This window comes from Erpetoichthys calabaricus, chromosome 1 (genome assembly GCF_900747795.2).
Source record: "Erpetoichthys calabaricus chromosome 1, fErpCal1.3, whole genome shotgun sequence".
Classification (NCBI taxonomy): Eukaryota; Metazoa; Chordata; class Cladistia; order Polypteriformes; family Polypteridae; genus Erpetoichthys; species Erpetoichthys calabaricus.
In genome coordinates this window covers 111,755,767-111,771,705 of record NC_041394.2, presented here as the reverse complement: position 1 = coordinate 111,771,705, position 15,939 = coordinate 111,755,767, and positions in this window count along the sequence as shown.

Here is a 15,939-nt window from a genome sequence, read left to right as displayed (position 1 = left end):
CTAGACTTGGCTTCCCTGGCGACCAGGATGCCCACGTCAGGGAATTCACCGCCCAAGCCTCACGACTCCCACTGCCTTCTCGGCCTTACGTGGCCAGCCATCCTCCTTCTGGTCACTCCAGCTCCTTGATCGCTCAGCTGGAGTGACCGCCTCCTTCTGCCCCACTGAGTGTCGGCCAAACACCCCTGCTTGGGCTCACTGTCCAGCTGCCTGCCTGCGAGCACGCGTTCGCTCGCTCACACCGGTTCTTTCCACACTGCTTCCTGCTTACTTCCTCACTCCGCAACCTCCGTCTTTTTCTTTTTCCTCCCTTTAGCCACCTCACGCTTCTGTTTATGAAGAGGACGTGGCAGCTGTAGCAACCAGCAGCCCCGGGACCAATTACGGATGTGGACAGTTTCCCACCTGTGCACTTAGGTGAGAAGTGCCCACACCACGAATTCCCCAGGAACTGCTTCAGCCACTCAACCACCACGCCCGCTAAGCTGCAAGTGCGGTGATTATTTATTTAAAACTGGCCTCTTGACGTGAGCTGTGGACCTGCTATACCACAAAGTCCCTCTGCGCGATGCTCGTCTGACCGAGAACAATGTACTGTACAGGGAGAGACTGAACACGTGCAGAAACCACCAGCGCGTACGAACCGGAAGGGAAACGAAATAAAGCACAAAGAGTTCACAGCGAATGCACAGGGAGAGACTGAACATGTGCGGAAATCATTGGCGCGTACGAACTGGAAGGGAATCTGGCTTGTTCATCACCCGAGTGTGTGGTTGTGAACAGATGCAAAAGTTTGGCAAACGTTTTGGTCGTAACCTGATTTGTACGTGTTCAGAGACGTTTGTGAACCGAGGTTCCACTGTACATATACTGTATAAAGTATAACTCCTGCTTGTCTTTTACTACATCTAATTGCCTGAGGTTATAAATGTAGAAGGGAAGGTGGGGAGAAGTTACAGTATATGGCACAATACCTTATAAACAGTGGTAAGTCTGGGAGATTTGAGGCATTCTGACAAAGGCTACACATTAATAATACAATAGGGGAAAGTAGAGTAATATAGAAGTCTACCGAGACAAAACAGTCAGTTCCCCACAGATGTAAATGTTCAGTTAATTGGTGAGTCTAAAATGGCTCCATTTAAGTTTATGCTGTGAAAAAGTTTGGGCACCCTTGCTTAAAATGTCTGTTACTGTGAAAATTTAAGTGAGCAGAAGATGAACTGATCACCAAAAGGCATAAAGTTAAAGATGACACATTTTTATCTGCACATTATGCAGTTTAGTGTATTGTTTTCATTTGGTACAATTGTACTTTTAACAAAGGAAAGGAGCACCATGAAAATGTTTGTGCTCTCCAAGATATTTGAAGTCTCGGATCACATTTCCCAAGGTCTGAGGCCTTAATTAGCTTGTTAGGGCTATGGCTTATTGACAGTCATTGTTAGGAAACCCCAGGTGATGCAAATTGCAAAGATGCATAAATTCTATTTCTCCTCAACCCGTGTACCAACAATCAGCAGCCATAGACACCTCTTAGCAGCTGCCTAGCACTCTGAAAAATAAAATAACTGATGCTCACAAAGTAGGAGAAATCTACAAGAAGATAGCAAAGTGTGTTCGGGTAGCTGCTTCCTCAGTTTATAATGTCAAGTTGAGGTCTACCAGACCAAGAAACCTTTCTGAAAGAACTGCTCGTTGGATTGCGATAAAGACAAATAAAATCACCCGTTTGACTGCAAAAGACCTTCAGGAAGGTTTAGCAGACTCTGAAGTGGTGGTACACTGTTCTACCCATCAGCGACATCTGAGCAAATATGACCTTCATGGCAGAGTCCGCAAAAGAATCCCTTTCCTGTGTCTTCACCACAAAAGTCTGTGTCTAAAGCTTGCAAATGAACATCTAAACAAGTCTGATGTGTTTTGGAAATGAGTCCTGTGGACTGATGAAGTTTTTGGCCACATTGTGCAAAGGTATATTTGGAGAAAAAAGGGTGTTGAATTGAAGAAAAATAACATCTCCAACTATTTAGCAGCCAGTGGCACAGGGAACATGTCACTAGAGGAAAGAATGGATTCAAATATATACCAGGAAATTCTGGAAGAAAACATCATACCATCTGTATAACAGTTGAAGCTAAAAAGAGGATGGGTCCTACAATACAATACAATACAATACAATACAATACAATACAGTTTATTTTTGTATAGCCCAAAATCACACAGGAAGTGCCGCAATGGGCTTTAACAGGCCCTGCCTCTTGACAGCCCCCCAGCCTTGACTCTCCAAGAAGACAAGGAAAAACTCCCAAAAAAAACCTAGTAGGAAAAAAATGGAAGAAACCTTGGGAAAGGCAGTTCAAAGAGAGACCCCTTTCCATGTAGGTTGGGCATGCAGTGGGTGTCAAAAGAAGGGGGTCAATACAATACAATACACAGAACAGAACAGAACAAATCCTCAATAAAAAAATTAAATTTTTTTTAGAAGTACGGAGCAGAATGTAACAGTAGATGATATCACATAATAAGATTTAGATAATTTTAGACTCCTGGAGACCTCATCCATCAAGCTGCCTCCCCCATTTGGCCATTCCACGGCTGAAACAGTGTTGGGCCAGCCAATCCGAAGAAAGGACCCCTCTTTCTCACAATTCCTGCGATACTCCATAAGGGATGACTTTACCTTAGGCAGGCAAAACAACTTGGCAGGTGGGCTGTGGCACCAAGTGCCACATTTGAGTACCGGGAAGAGAAACAGAATAGGTGAGGGTTAGTATCCAATTCTAACTATCATGTTACTTATGTTTTAGTGCTAATGACTAACAACAGAGATGCAGTCTGTACAGTTAATCAGCAGCTCTAGTCAGGATATGCTAAACTGAAGTAGTGAGTCTTCAGCCGGGATTTAAAAGCTGAGACCGAAGGGGCATCTCTTATAGTAGCAGGCAGACCATTCCACAGTTTAGGGGTCCTGTAACTAAAAGCTCGACCTCCCACTGTTATTTTATTAATCCTTGGAACCATAAGCAGACCAGCATCTTGAGATCTTAATGTGCGCTCTGGTTTGTAAGTCATGATAAGTTCAGACAAGTAAGCCGGACCTTGGCCATTTAATGCTTTATATGTTAAAAGAAGGATTTTGAAATCTGCCCTAAACTTAACCGGGAGCCAGTGTAAGGATTTAAGAACTGGAGTTATGTGTTCGTATTTTCTTGTTCTTGTAATAATTGTTGCAGCCGCATTTTCTATTAACTGGAGGCTGTATAAAGAACAGTTTGAACATCCAGTGAACACCGCATTGCAGTAGTCAATCCTACTAGAGATAAATGCATGAATTAATTTCTCAGAATCCTGTTTATTTAGAAAGCGCCTTAATTTCCTAACATTTTTAAGATGGAAGAAGCATGTTTTGGACAACTTTGTAATACGCGCTTTAAATGACATGCTAGAGTCAAAAATAACTCCTAGATTGTGGGCTGATTCAGTAAAATTAATTGGGATTCCAACTGAGTTAAATGATGACAAGATATTGTTATGATCAGCGTCATTCCCTCCAACAATTAACATCTCTGTTTTATCTGTATTTAAAGACAAGTAGTTCTCATTCATCCACTCCTTTAATTTGCTAGCACAACTAATTAAAGACAACATCGGAGAAACTTCATTTGATTTAAATGAAAGGTATAACTGGGTGTCATCTGCATATGAGTGAAAATTAACATTATGTTTCCTAATGACAGATCCCAGTGGAAGCATGTACAGTGAAAACAGTAAAGGTCCCAGTACTGAGCCCTGTGGGACACCATATTGAACTTCTGTGTATAATGATGGAGTACTGTCAGCACATTTCTGTACATATTGGAATCGATTTGATAAATAAGAACTAAACCAAGCGAGCACGGTGCCTGTAAGCCCAACATCATTTTCTAGCCTGTGTAGTAAAATAGAATGGTCGATGGTGTCAAATGCTGCACTTAAGTCCAACAACATAATTACAGTGGAGTTTCCTTCATCGGAGGATATCAGAATGTCATTTACAACCCGTGTTAGTGCCGTTTCTGTACTATGACCAGTGCGAAAACCAGATTGGAATTTCTCAAATAAATTGTAATGCGTAAGGTGTGACTGAAGCTGATTGGCGACTACTTTTTCTAGTATTTTAGAGAGAAACGGTAGATTTGAAATAGGCCTATAATTATTTAGTATGTGTGGGTCTTGGTCTGACTTTTTAAGTAATGGTTTAATGACTGACACTTTTAGTGCATCTGGTACTGTGCCATGCAATAATGAACTATTGATAATGTTTAGAATAGGCGTTGCAAGAACATTCATTGCACTTTTTATTAGTTTTGTTGGCACTGGATCTAGGGAACAAGTAGTGGGCTTCATTTTAGAAATTAAAGTTAAGACTTCCTGCTCAGTTACAGGATTAAAATTACTAAAGTGCTGAGTGCAATGTGAGACAGGGTCTGCTAAGCTGGTATTTGGTTTGTAGTGCGATGCAGAGATCTGGGATCTTATATTTTTAATTTTCTCATTGAAGAAGTTCATAAAGTCTGTACTGCTAATATCTCTTTGTATTTTGCACTGTTGATCTAAATTTCCATTTGTTAATTTAGCCACAGTTCTAAACAGTACCCGAGGATTTTTATTATTGTTATCTATTAATGTAGAATAGTATTCTGAGCGAGCTTTAAAGAGGGCTTTTTTATAATTATTAACACTCTCTGTCCATGCAATTTGAAAGACATGTAGCTTTGTTGTTCTCCATCTGCGTTCCAGTTTTCGACACTCTAATTTAAGAGCTCGAGTGTTTTCATTAAACCAGGGAGAGTTTCTATGTGCTTTGATCACTTTTGTTTTAAGGGGAGCCACTGTGTCCAGAGCATCTCTCAAGGTCACATTATAATGTGATGTTAGCTCATCTAAATTGTTTTCTGTGTTTACATTTGATGTTAACTGATCTAAATGGTTTTCCACAATTACACTCGACTTACTCAAAGTATCTATAAATTTTGAAACAGAATTACAATCTAGATGCCGCACTGTCTTTGTTTTAATCTGGGAGTGTGTTGACAAGGACAGGACTAAATCAAATGTAATTAAGTAGTGATCGGAAATAACTTCATTTAATGGAGTGATATTTAAATTTTGAATTTCAACTTTGTAAGTTATAATTAAATCTAATGTGTGGTTATGATTATGAGTTGGACCTTTGACAATCTGACTAAATCCTACTGAATTTAACAAATAAGTAAAACATTTGCTAAAAGTGTCAGTTTCCACATCAATGTGTATATTAAAATCTCCCATCAGTACTGCGTGATCATAATTTATAGCCAAGTCAGATAAAAGGTTGCTAAATTCAGTCATGAACAATGAATAAGGCCCTGGTGGTCTGTAAACTAGCACTATAATTGTGTTGGAATCTGTTTTAATATTTAAAATGAATGCCTCAAAGGATGTAAAGTTGCCTAAATTTTTAAAAGTGATTTGCATTTTGTTACAATGAATTATTCCAAGGCCCCCTCCTCGACCAAAATCTCTAGACTTATGAAGGAACGAGTAGCCATCTGGTGACGCCTCAGCTAGGGGTACAGTGTCACATTTACTAAGCCAGGTTTCGGTGAGAAGACACAGATCAGATTTTGTACTTAATATAATATCATTTACCAAAACAGCTTTAGTGCCAAGAGAGCGAATGTTCAATAAGCAGCATTTATAACTGTATGCTTCTTTCTAACTGCTGATATATTTTTTGTTTTAATTTGAAGTTAATTTCTATTACAGATGCCCCTGGTGGAGGGTCTGGTTTTATCCCTTGGTCTAATTATACACCTTATTTTTTGGTTATCAATTAATTTAAGGTTTGTATCAAGACTAAATTTACTGGATGCCCCATGACAAGGATTATGGGTAACAGCTTCAGGAAAGTAACAGGTGGGATAAACAACAGCCTGTGATTTAAGATCACATGACTGCAGCCTGGATGGTGCTCTAATCAGTCAACCAGGCAGTTTTGCTGCCATATTTTGGGATAATACATAAGATCCCCTCCAGTTAGGATAAAGACCATCTCTTTTGAAAAATCCAGGCCTTTCCCAAAAATCATCCCAATTGATCACAAACGCTATGCTTTTATTTGCACACCAGGTTTCTAGCCAGCAGTGAAGCGAATGCAATCTGCTATAAATCACATCCCCTCTATATAATCTTGGTAAGGGGCCAGATACAACTAAATTCCGACATTTTCTTTTGGCTTTGATGCAAAGAGAGATGAAGTTCCTCTTTAATACCTCAGATTGCTGTGAATAAATATCATTAGTGCCGACATGCAGCAATACGGTAGATACTTCATCGTTGGCGACACTGTCCAATGCGGCCTCTATGCCAGAAATCTTGGCCCCTGCGAGGCACTTAACATTAACTGCTGGTTTAACATAAGTTTGGAATTCTAACATTCCGCACTATGGAATCGCCAATTATGAGCACTTTCTTATTCTCAATTTCCACAGACGCGCTGCGGAGTGCTGAGAATCTGTTCTGGGTCCGAATTGGTGACCTGGGTGCCGGGGGACTACATTTTGGATTCTTAGACCCCCGTCTTACTGTTACCCACTCACCCTGTGGCTGAATTGGTGCTGCTGACTTAGGGCGCACATTGACTACGGTGGGACCTGGAGAGACTGAAGCCGAATCAGAAGTAGCCGAATTGTCTAAATAAACCGAGTCGGTCCAATTTTTGGTTGCCTAATCGCTATCAGATTCCTAACGCAGTCCTCCAATTCGCGTATTTTCCCGACCAACTCTAAATTAACTAAACACTTTTGGCAGGTGAAGCTGTCTACAATGTCGGCCGGAAAACCTGAACTGTACATGCTGCAGGACACACAACATATAAACGTGCCCTCAACGGGCAGAGTGCAGATAGAACTTACGTTTAGTATTGATGTCATCTTCTCCGTTTTCTGTACTTACTTAAGTGCTTTCTGCTTCAGAGACCGTCGGCTTTAAGTTTCCACCACCCGCTGAGCAATCGACTTTAGTTTCTCACTGCCGGTTATTTCTACAACAAGATAATGACCTGAAACACACCCCAAAATCTACAGTGGAATACCTCAAGAGGTGCAAGCTGACAGTGTTGCCATGGCCCTCACTGACTCCCAATTTAAACTTTACTGGAAATCTGTGGATAGATCTCAAAAGAGCAATGCATGCAAGACATCTATCTATCTATCTAAGACAGCCCAAGAATTTTGAAAATTAGAAGCCTTTTGCAGGAACGAATGAGTGAAAATACTCCAAGTAACAATTAAAAGACTCTTAGCTGGCTACAAAAAGTGTTTACCAGCTGTGTTACTAAGTACGGATCATGTACATGGGTGCTCAAATTTGCTTCAGGCCCTTATAATTTTTTTGTTATTTTGTACCTGTGAATGATGGAAATTAAAATGTAATCTCGCTTAAAAATGTTAAATGTGTCATCTTTAACATTGTCTTTTAGTGATCAGTTCACAGTAACAGACATATTAAGCAAAGGTGCCTGTAAGAGCCATTTGCTAGTTATTTACGTTATATGAATGGTTTACTAAATATTAATGCATAATCTATGGGCGGTTCCTATAACCCCCATAAGTTGAATTGAATTGGTATATTCTAACTATTTCTAGCCTCTCTGACTAAACATTATTCTCAGCTAGTTATCAGCCGAGGGCAAATGGTTTTAAACTGTGCCTTGCGTGTTTTGTGTGCCAAGTAACATAAAAGACAAAGTACTTAATTGAATGTGCTGCGGCATACGTTTAAAGTGTACAGAAGAAGAAGTAAAGAATCTTTAAGCATAGAAACAACTAAAGTTTTCCAAGAAAAGCTAAGTTTAGAGAAGATACATTTTTTTGTCTGATTTTTTGCCTTTTATTCTACGTGTAACAACTTTTTTCTTTATTCTTGTGTGGATTGTTTGTTTTGAATTTTCACTAAATATTTGAAAACAAACTTTTGGACTGAGAGATTTCTTTCGGCACATGTTTTACCCGTGCTTGAACTCGCCTTACACTCCTGCGGCTACAGTTTTCAAACTTTTGCTTGCCACTCTATATGCTCATCAATGCCATTCCTCTTAGTTGCAGCTTGGCTAAAGTTCTGGATGAAGACACACACACATATCGACTTACCACTGGCCTGAGGATGCTGTATGCTTCTTTATTAAAAAAAAATAAAAGTGCATTTTAGTTTAATTCAAGCAGTAAGACACTATTAGGTTCTTTTTTTTCCTGTACCTCTGTCTTTTTATTTATTTTTTTTCTTAGTTTAACTCCAAGTAATCAGCCACAATCTGGGTTGTTTTTTTTTTTCCTTCTTTTTAAATATTTTCCTTTATTGTTAATTTTATCATCTTTATCCTTTGCCTGTCTTAAATGAAGTATGCAGGATGAGTAGTATGTATTATTATTTTAACCAAGTTGATAGATAGATAGATAGATAGATAGATAGATAGATAGATAGATAGATAGATAGATAGATAGATAGATAGATAGATAGATAGATAGATAGATAGATAGATAGATAGATAGATAGATAGATAGATAGATAGATCTTTATTGTCATTGTCACTTTTACAAAGGAACAACGAAATTGAAGGTGCAGTTACTATTCTTTGTGGGGAAACTGGGGGAGTGTGTTTGAGCTGTGCCAAGCTTCATAGTATGTCAGAGCATGGAGACTCTGAAGTGTCTGGGGAGGCAAGAGAGAGAAAGGGCAAGTCACGTACGCCTTATTCTAACCCAAATTATTATTCTGAGCTTTTACTGAATGCATTATTGGCAGTTGATTGGAAAGAATTTTGTTGAAACTGAGGAAAGTTTAAAGGTAACTCGTTTTTCTTCTCCAAGCTCGAAAGATGAACTCTAAAATCCAAGAAATGAAATAATATTGATCATTCTCATTGAATTTCATAAGCTGGGAAGTTTAAGATCACAATCCTGAGCTCAAGAGCAAAGAAGTGCTTTTAAAACTTAGCTCCTTGTGGAATTCTTTAGTATTTTGTTTCAAGCAAAGCCCCTTTATAGCTACTGTGATGATACTATAATGGTGAGGAAACTAAAATGACTCAGGATAAATTATAAATTACTGATGATCAAAAGTTTTAAAACACACCTATTTTCAGGTATTTACTGTAGAGAAAAGCCAAGCAAAATGACACCTTTTATTGGCTAACTAGAAAGATTACAATATGCAAGCTTTCGAGGCAACTCAGGCCCCTTCTTCAGGCAAGATGCTGAGTTGCCTCGAAAGCTTGCATATTGTAATCTTTCTAGTTAGCCAATAAAAGGTGTCATTTTGCTTGGCTTTTCTCTACATTCATAATGGCTAACACGGTACAACACCCTAGTACTACAGGTATTTACTGAAATGTAAGCCGTTCCAAATCAGTGAATTACCTAAATTGGTAGTTTAGGTTACCAAAAGCTGAAAAACAATGTAATGTTCAGAGTCATACAGAAAGGAATTTTTCAGGGAACAAGTAATGGGCTAATAACTTGTAGATTTTCTGCAGGAACGGAAGTTAACTCAAGCCTTGGAAGTTGAAGCAGACGATTTCTACAGGTGCCCCAATTTTTGTTGATTGCTTATAAACCCCCTCTCAGTATAAAAGCAGCGATGGAACAAACTGTGTCACTGCGATTACTTGCATTGTCTGATTATGACACATTCTGTTATTTAACATGATATGACATATTTATTATTACTTACATGTTTCTGCACCATTACAACTGCCAACAAATAATTTTCATTGTACTGTAAATTTTAATGATGATAACTTGAATTAAACTGAGACTGAATTGTTGACCAGAAACGCGGTTATTTTTCCAAACTTACACTTGTAAGTTTATAAAGTGAGGCTGATTGGTGGGTCAATTCAATATCAGCTCTGTCTAATAGGATTCAGACCAATTGTTGGAATAAACCACAAGATTATCAAAGTAAACCTCAATTACGTAATCCAGCAAACACTTAATTTGATAAAAGAACTGGAATGTGGCAGGAGCATAAGAAAGAAAAACAGTTGTAACAAATGCAATAATTTCTGAGGCACTTAAGCCAAGAGCACATGGCAATATCTCTGGCAAATGAAAATCTTTTCATGTAAGATAGCAAGCAAGAAAATGAAGTGAGTGTTCATTTAGCTTTTTTATATTATTTAACAATTATAGCATTTTTAAGATATGGAACAAGATGATCCGCTGTGGCAACCCCTAATGGGAGCAGCCGAAAGAAGAAGAAGAACAATTATAGCATTTTTTGACTTGGCAGTGGTTAAATATGTCTTTTTTTTAATCTTCTCTCTGTCATAATGTGGCACTTGTATCCTGGGATGAAAATGCCATCCTTAATAATGGGCCTATAGTCAGGCCTTCTTGATTTGGCTTTGCAGATGATACATTGCAGAGACTGGTTAATAAAGGGCATTGGAATTTGGGATGAATAAAATGAAAAAACAAAAAAACTTTCCACATTAAGAGAAACATATAGTATGTAATATATAATGTAATTTTTCTTCTTTTTTTTACACTTTCGTTACAGTACACACATTATATATCATAACAAACATAATTACATTTTAATGAGATTAAATTCATTTCCTTTACAAATTCATTGAGATTAATAAAACTCACTCAGAGATGACGAAATGTCCAAAAAGTTACCAATGATTCTACATTTTTAATTGGCTGAGGACTGTATTGATAATTATTGTCTGTATTGTAAAATAAATTATTTTTTCAAATTTTCTAATGAGTAATATAGGACATTGCTCACTCACTCTGTTATGATTTCTGGGCTAGGTGGCTTCCCACTGAGCAAAGATGAGATGATGTGCTAAGAGTTATTACAACAGACAATTATTAAGCAGTAATAGTAAATTGAGGATTACCTCAGGTAGAGCTGTAAGTTGAAGCGGACAATTTCTACAGACAATTAATACAGAGTATTAGGGAATGTTGCTGTATGATAAATGAGCAAGGATTTTATTCCAATAGGCTTTAAGCAGGTGACATTTCCAAAATAGTGTGTAGCATCGGTTTGCTTTAATGGCCTCACAGATCCAACTTCCCAGGTTTGACACCTACATTGCCCATGATCTGGAGTTTGCACATTCTCCACATTTGTGTTATTTCATTTTCCTCCTACTTTGCCAAAGGCATGCATATCACATTAACCGAGATGTGCGTGTGGGTGAGTGTATACATGACTAGGCCCTACGATTATTTTGCCCTGTCCAGAGACCTAATCCTCTGGGACTCTGAATTGCATTAAACAGGTCTGGGAACATTACGTTGCATTACATTCTCAAAAGCTGCATTCTTTAAGACATCTGTCACAAAGTTGTACTTCAGGTCTGGTCAGGTCAGGTTGGGGAGCATGCGCTGATACTGTGATTGACTGATACAGTGTGTTGCAGCACTGTCAGGCCCTCGGGTTCTTAACAGGTAAAACTGACATACCCCAGGTCCTTCATAGAGGGATCGAGGCCAGTGGAACAGTAAGAGAGGCAGACACAGAGGTGCAATTTGAAAAAAAAGGTGAAATTGATTTTGAAATAAATAGCTAAAAACAGTTACAAAGACTGCAGGTGCTAAAAAGGTTAAAAATCCAGTAGCTTTTAAAACATTCTAAAAATGCACAATAAATATCTCAAGCAAAAAAAACCAATAAAGAAAATTATTGTGAAAATTGCACCCACCCAATTATCATTCAATCTGGGTACTTCACTCCCAGCACATTCAATCTCTAACAAGCTCTCACTCATTTAATTTCTCTTTTTCTTGCCTTTTTCTATCCCGCAGAGCTTTCTGTGCTAAAAGAATTTCAGCTCATCTTCCACAGTCAAAACCAGCTCATGGCCTATTTACATTCCTGACAGGCCTTTATAAGTTCCACTTGCAATCTGCTGACAAGGAACCTGGGTACCCACTCCCGTGTCACACATCCCGTGCCCCTTTAAACCTGAGAGCTAAGCGCATGCTCATCTGTTCACTAGCCGTCAATCAAAAGCAGCAAAAAGTAAAAGTATACTGCACTTCCTTATCTTGACGCTTCCATACCCACGGCAGCAAGCACCGCCAGAAGACACGGACGAGCAATGGCTGATACAGCTCCCTGAGGGCCCTTCAAGGAGGGACGCCCAAAACGCTATCACAAATCCTCCCAAGATGCGTCACCCGATGGCTGCTGACATTGTCCCACACCCCTTCATGTGCACCTGAAAGGATGCAGGTACTGTACATGCCATTTCTCTAACCTTTATTTATATTACTGAGGATGAACAGGGCACCTCCATGAGAAATTATAAACTTTCCTGCAAAAAGCTGGTGAGGGCAAATATACCCTACACCATTGTGAAGGGAGTTGCATCTTCACAAGCACCACACAATGAAACAGCTCACGATCCCGGTTGGCAACCCCCAGTCCCAAATGACCCTCTATCTGCTGCAGCCAGGTGTTACATGGGCGTCCCCTTGGCCTGGTCCAGCCGCTGAAGTCCTCAACAATAAGGATCCTGTGAGCCAGATCACCCTCTGGGAATTGCACCACATGGCCATAATGGTGTAACCTCACAATGCAGGTAATGTGCCTCATTTGGGACTCAGCAAGCAACTGCTCATTCAACACAAAGTGAAACCAACTGTACCCAAGGATTCCCCAAAGAGACACAGTACCAAAAGAGTCCAGTCTTTGTCTCAGGTCGCTGGATAGCGTCCATATCTTGCAACCATATAGCAAAACATGACACACCAGGGGTCTCATGCATAATGCCGTGCATAGAATTCACAATTAAACATAGTGTAAGGACAAAAGCAGAAATGTGCGTACGCACAAAATAATCCAGATGCATAAATCTGTGTGTTCGCCAGCTTCCACATTCTCCTGCTCCATAAATCCCGGTCAGCATGAAAAGTAATGCACGTGCACGTGCCTGCTACCACTCCCTAACTCCTCCCAGAATTACGCCTCTTTGAATATGCAAATCAATATAAATAGCCCTTAAGCTCAGCATTCTGTGAAAAGGCAATGGCAAAAGCACAGGGGAAAATAGAAGAATTTCAGCAAATACTAAGTGGAGGTAAGGAAAAACATACTATTTGTTGATTTAAACAGTGGTATAAACAACAAAAGGAAGTTGATCGAGTGATATAGAGTGTCGGAGAAACTCGAAAGTTCAAGTTCACAAAGTCACATAGTGCCCTAAATAAAAAAAAGTTATTATATATCAAAGTCGCCAGGAAAAGGCGAGTTGCAGCCCACCGTCTGAGTGTCATATGAAAGCTTATTAGGGTACAGAGAAAAGAAAAAAAAACAGGGACACAGTGGGAGGAAAAGCCTGAAATGTCAACTTTAATCTTGAAATTTCCACTTTAATCACATAGTTTATATTGTCATTAAAGTAGAAAATCATAAACTTCATCTTAAAATCGTTTCATTTACTAGTTTCTCAAATATCATTGTAAATAAAGTAGCACTTTAAATGTTTTGTTTTGTATGTGTTCTTCTATGTGCTCCATGTGTGTGAATCACTACGTGCTTCTTAAACGGACTTTCTCTTCCTCCGACAGGACACAGAATCCATTACATTCGTGATATTACAGCTCTCTGAATAATTAAAATACTGAGATGTATACTTGATATAATTTTCATGATGATAGGAGTTAAAGCATGTTATTAAACTTGGGAACACGGTGGCGCAGTTAAAGTGACAAAAAGGCACCCTGTCCAGAGATTGTTCCTGCCTCACACAAGATGCTTGCTGCGCTGTGCGCGACCTCCTATGAAATAATTAATTGCAGCAGCACTGTCTCTTTCAAACGTACTAACATCCAATTCCTGTCCTTCCTTTCCTTTCTTCAAGTAACCAATCACCACACAATCAGCTCTGTAACACTGGTGTACAAAATATATTTTTTGTTTGCTACTGGGAACTTCAGACCAGCTCTCTATTAAGTTTTTTACACTGATTTCATATATGAAATCGGAATTAAGATAGCACATCAGATTTTTGAGATACACATCATTGCCGTTTTGACATTTATGAATATCAGCATAATATATCAACACAATATCTAGAGTTTGAACTATGTCCCACCAAAATTGTTTGAATGTGTTTATTCTGAAAACAAACCAGAAGACTATACCAGATACACTTTAAAACACGTTTATGTCAATTTACCTCAATATAAAAGCGAGGTCAGTGTGTTCAAAATTGTCTGAGGCAATTGCTTTTGTGCTTGTACTGCACATCCGTCTCTCTTTGCATGAACCAACAGTAGTTACCCTTCATGCTCAGAGTAAATTTTCCCTGATATTAGTTTTGCATCACCTTTGTATCTTGATGAAATCTTTCCCCATGCTCATTGCTGACATCGCTTAGATTTGGTGGAAAAAAGTCAAGATGAGAATGTAAGAAATGCATCTTCAGTGACATTCTGGCTAAAATAGCTAAAATACTTTCAGCATATTCTGCACAAGCTCAGTATAATTCTCTGCTCTGTGACTGTCAAGAATATTCTGGATAACCTGCACGAATGAAGGTGCTGATTCACTTGACTTCAGTTTCCTTTTGAACTCTTCGCCAAGCATCAGTTCACGGATTTCAGGGCCAACAAAAACACCTTTCTTAATTTTGGCTTCACTTTTCTCGAGACCAAACTTACTTCTTAAATGCTGAAACGCATCGCCTTTTCTGTCCAGTCACCCTAGTTGTCCAAGTCCTGGAACATCATAACTAAAAAAGGGACGTGCTGGACTAAATCGGTTTTCAGATTTGGAGTCAGCAGGTGAAAGAATCCCAGTAGCAAAATGCTTTTTGACCATCTATAGATGTTAAGCCATTTGTAAGCCATCTGTAAGCTTAGAACGCAGATTCTTCGAAACATTCAAGGAACATTGCAATATCTTCGTAGTACATGTTTAATTATTCTATCCATCTATCCTTCCAGTGTCGCGCCAGCCCCAGCAAGAATACAGAGCAAGGCAGGAACAATCCCTGAACTAGCTAACGCTGCGGCACCGTGTCCTCATATGTTTAATTATTAACAATACAGATTATTTAAATGATGTTAACATTTTATCTGTGTAATGTAATAAACATATTTTGCTGCATTTCATCTTAAAAATGATATCATCATCATATGTAAATATACTCTTTATAAAGTGGCTCAGGTTGTGCAATATTATAACTGTATCACAAGTTTACAGTGAGGTAATTGTTCTCATAAGTAAAAAGCGTTCTACAGGGAGCACTTGATGGACTGATTGAGTGCGTTTATAGTTCTTGGGCTGAAACTGTTTCTGAACTGCGAGATCAGTACAGGAAAGGCTCTGAAGCATTTGCCGTATGGGAGCAGTTCAATAGACAGCATGGCTGAGGCAGCGTGTGCTTGATGCTGTATACCGATAATTATCTTTCCGATGAGCTGCTGTAGAGCTGTGATTCCAAATTCAGATATAATGATATAAATACTCTGAGTGGTGCAGTGAGAGTAATATGGGAAAAGATGATCCGCTGTGGCAACCCTTAACGGGATCAGCTGAAAGAAGAAGAAGATGCAGTGAGAGGAACAACACTAAAGCAGCTATGGTATTTGGAATAGTTTGGCCATTCCGTGGACCATTATATTGTTACAGGTTAATTACATTTAGATGCCTTAAACTAATAAACAATATGCGGTTAATTTCAGTGTATATGATAAAGCCGCGTCAGGTTTGTGGATCTAAAAAGGAAAGGGAAACCACACTGGAACAAAAGCACTGCTTTGATACTGGGTGCCGCCAGTTTGCAAAACCGAACGGAGAACTTGCGTATGCCTAGCATTTAGCTAGCGTGAAAATATGCATGGCTTTATGGCAAGTTTAGGTTTTATACATAGCAATCTGAGCATGGAA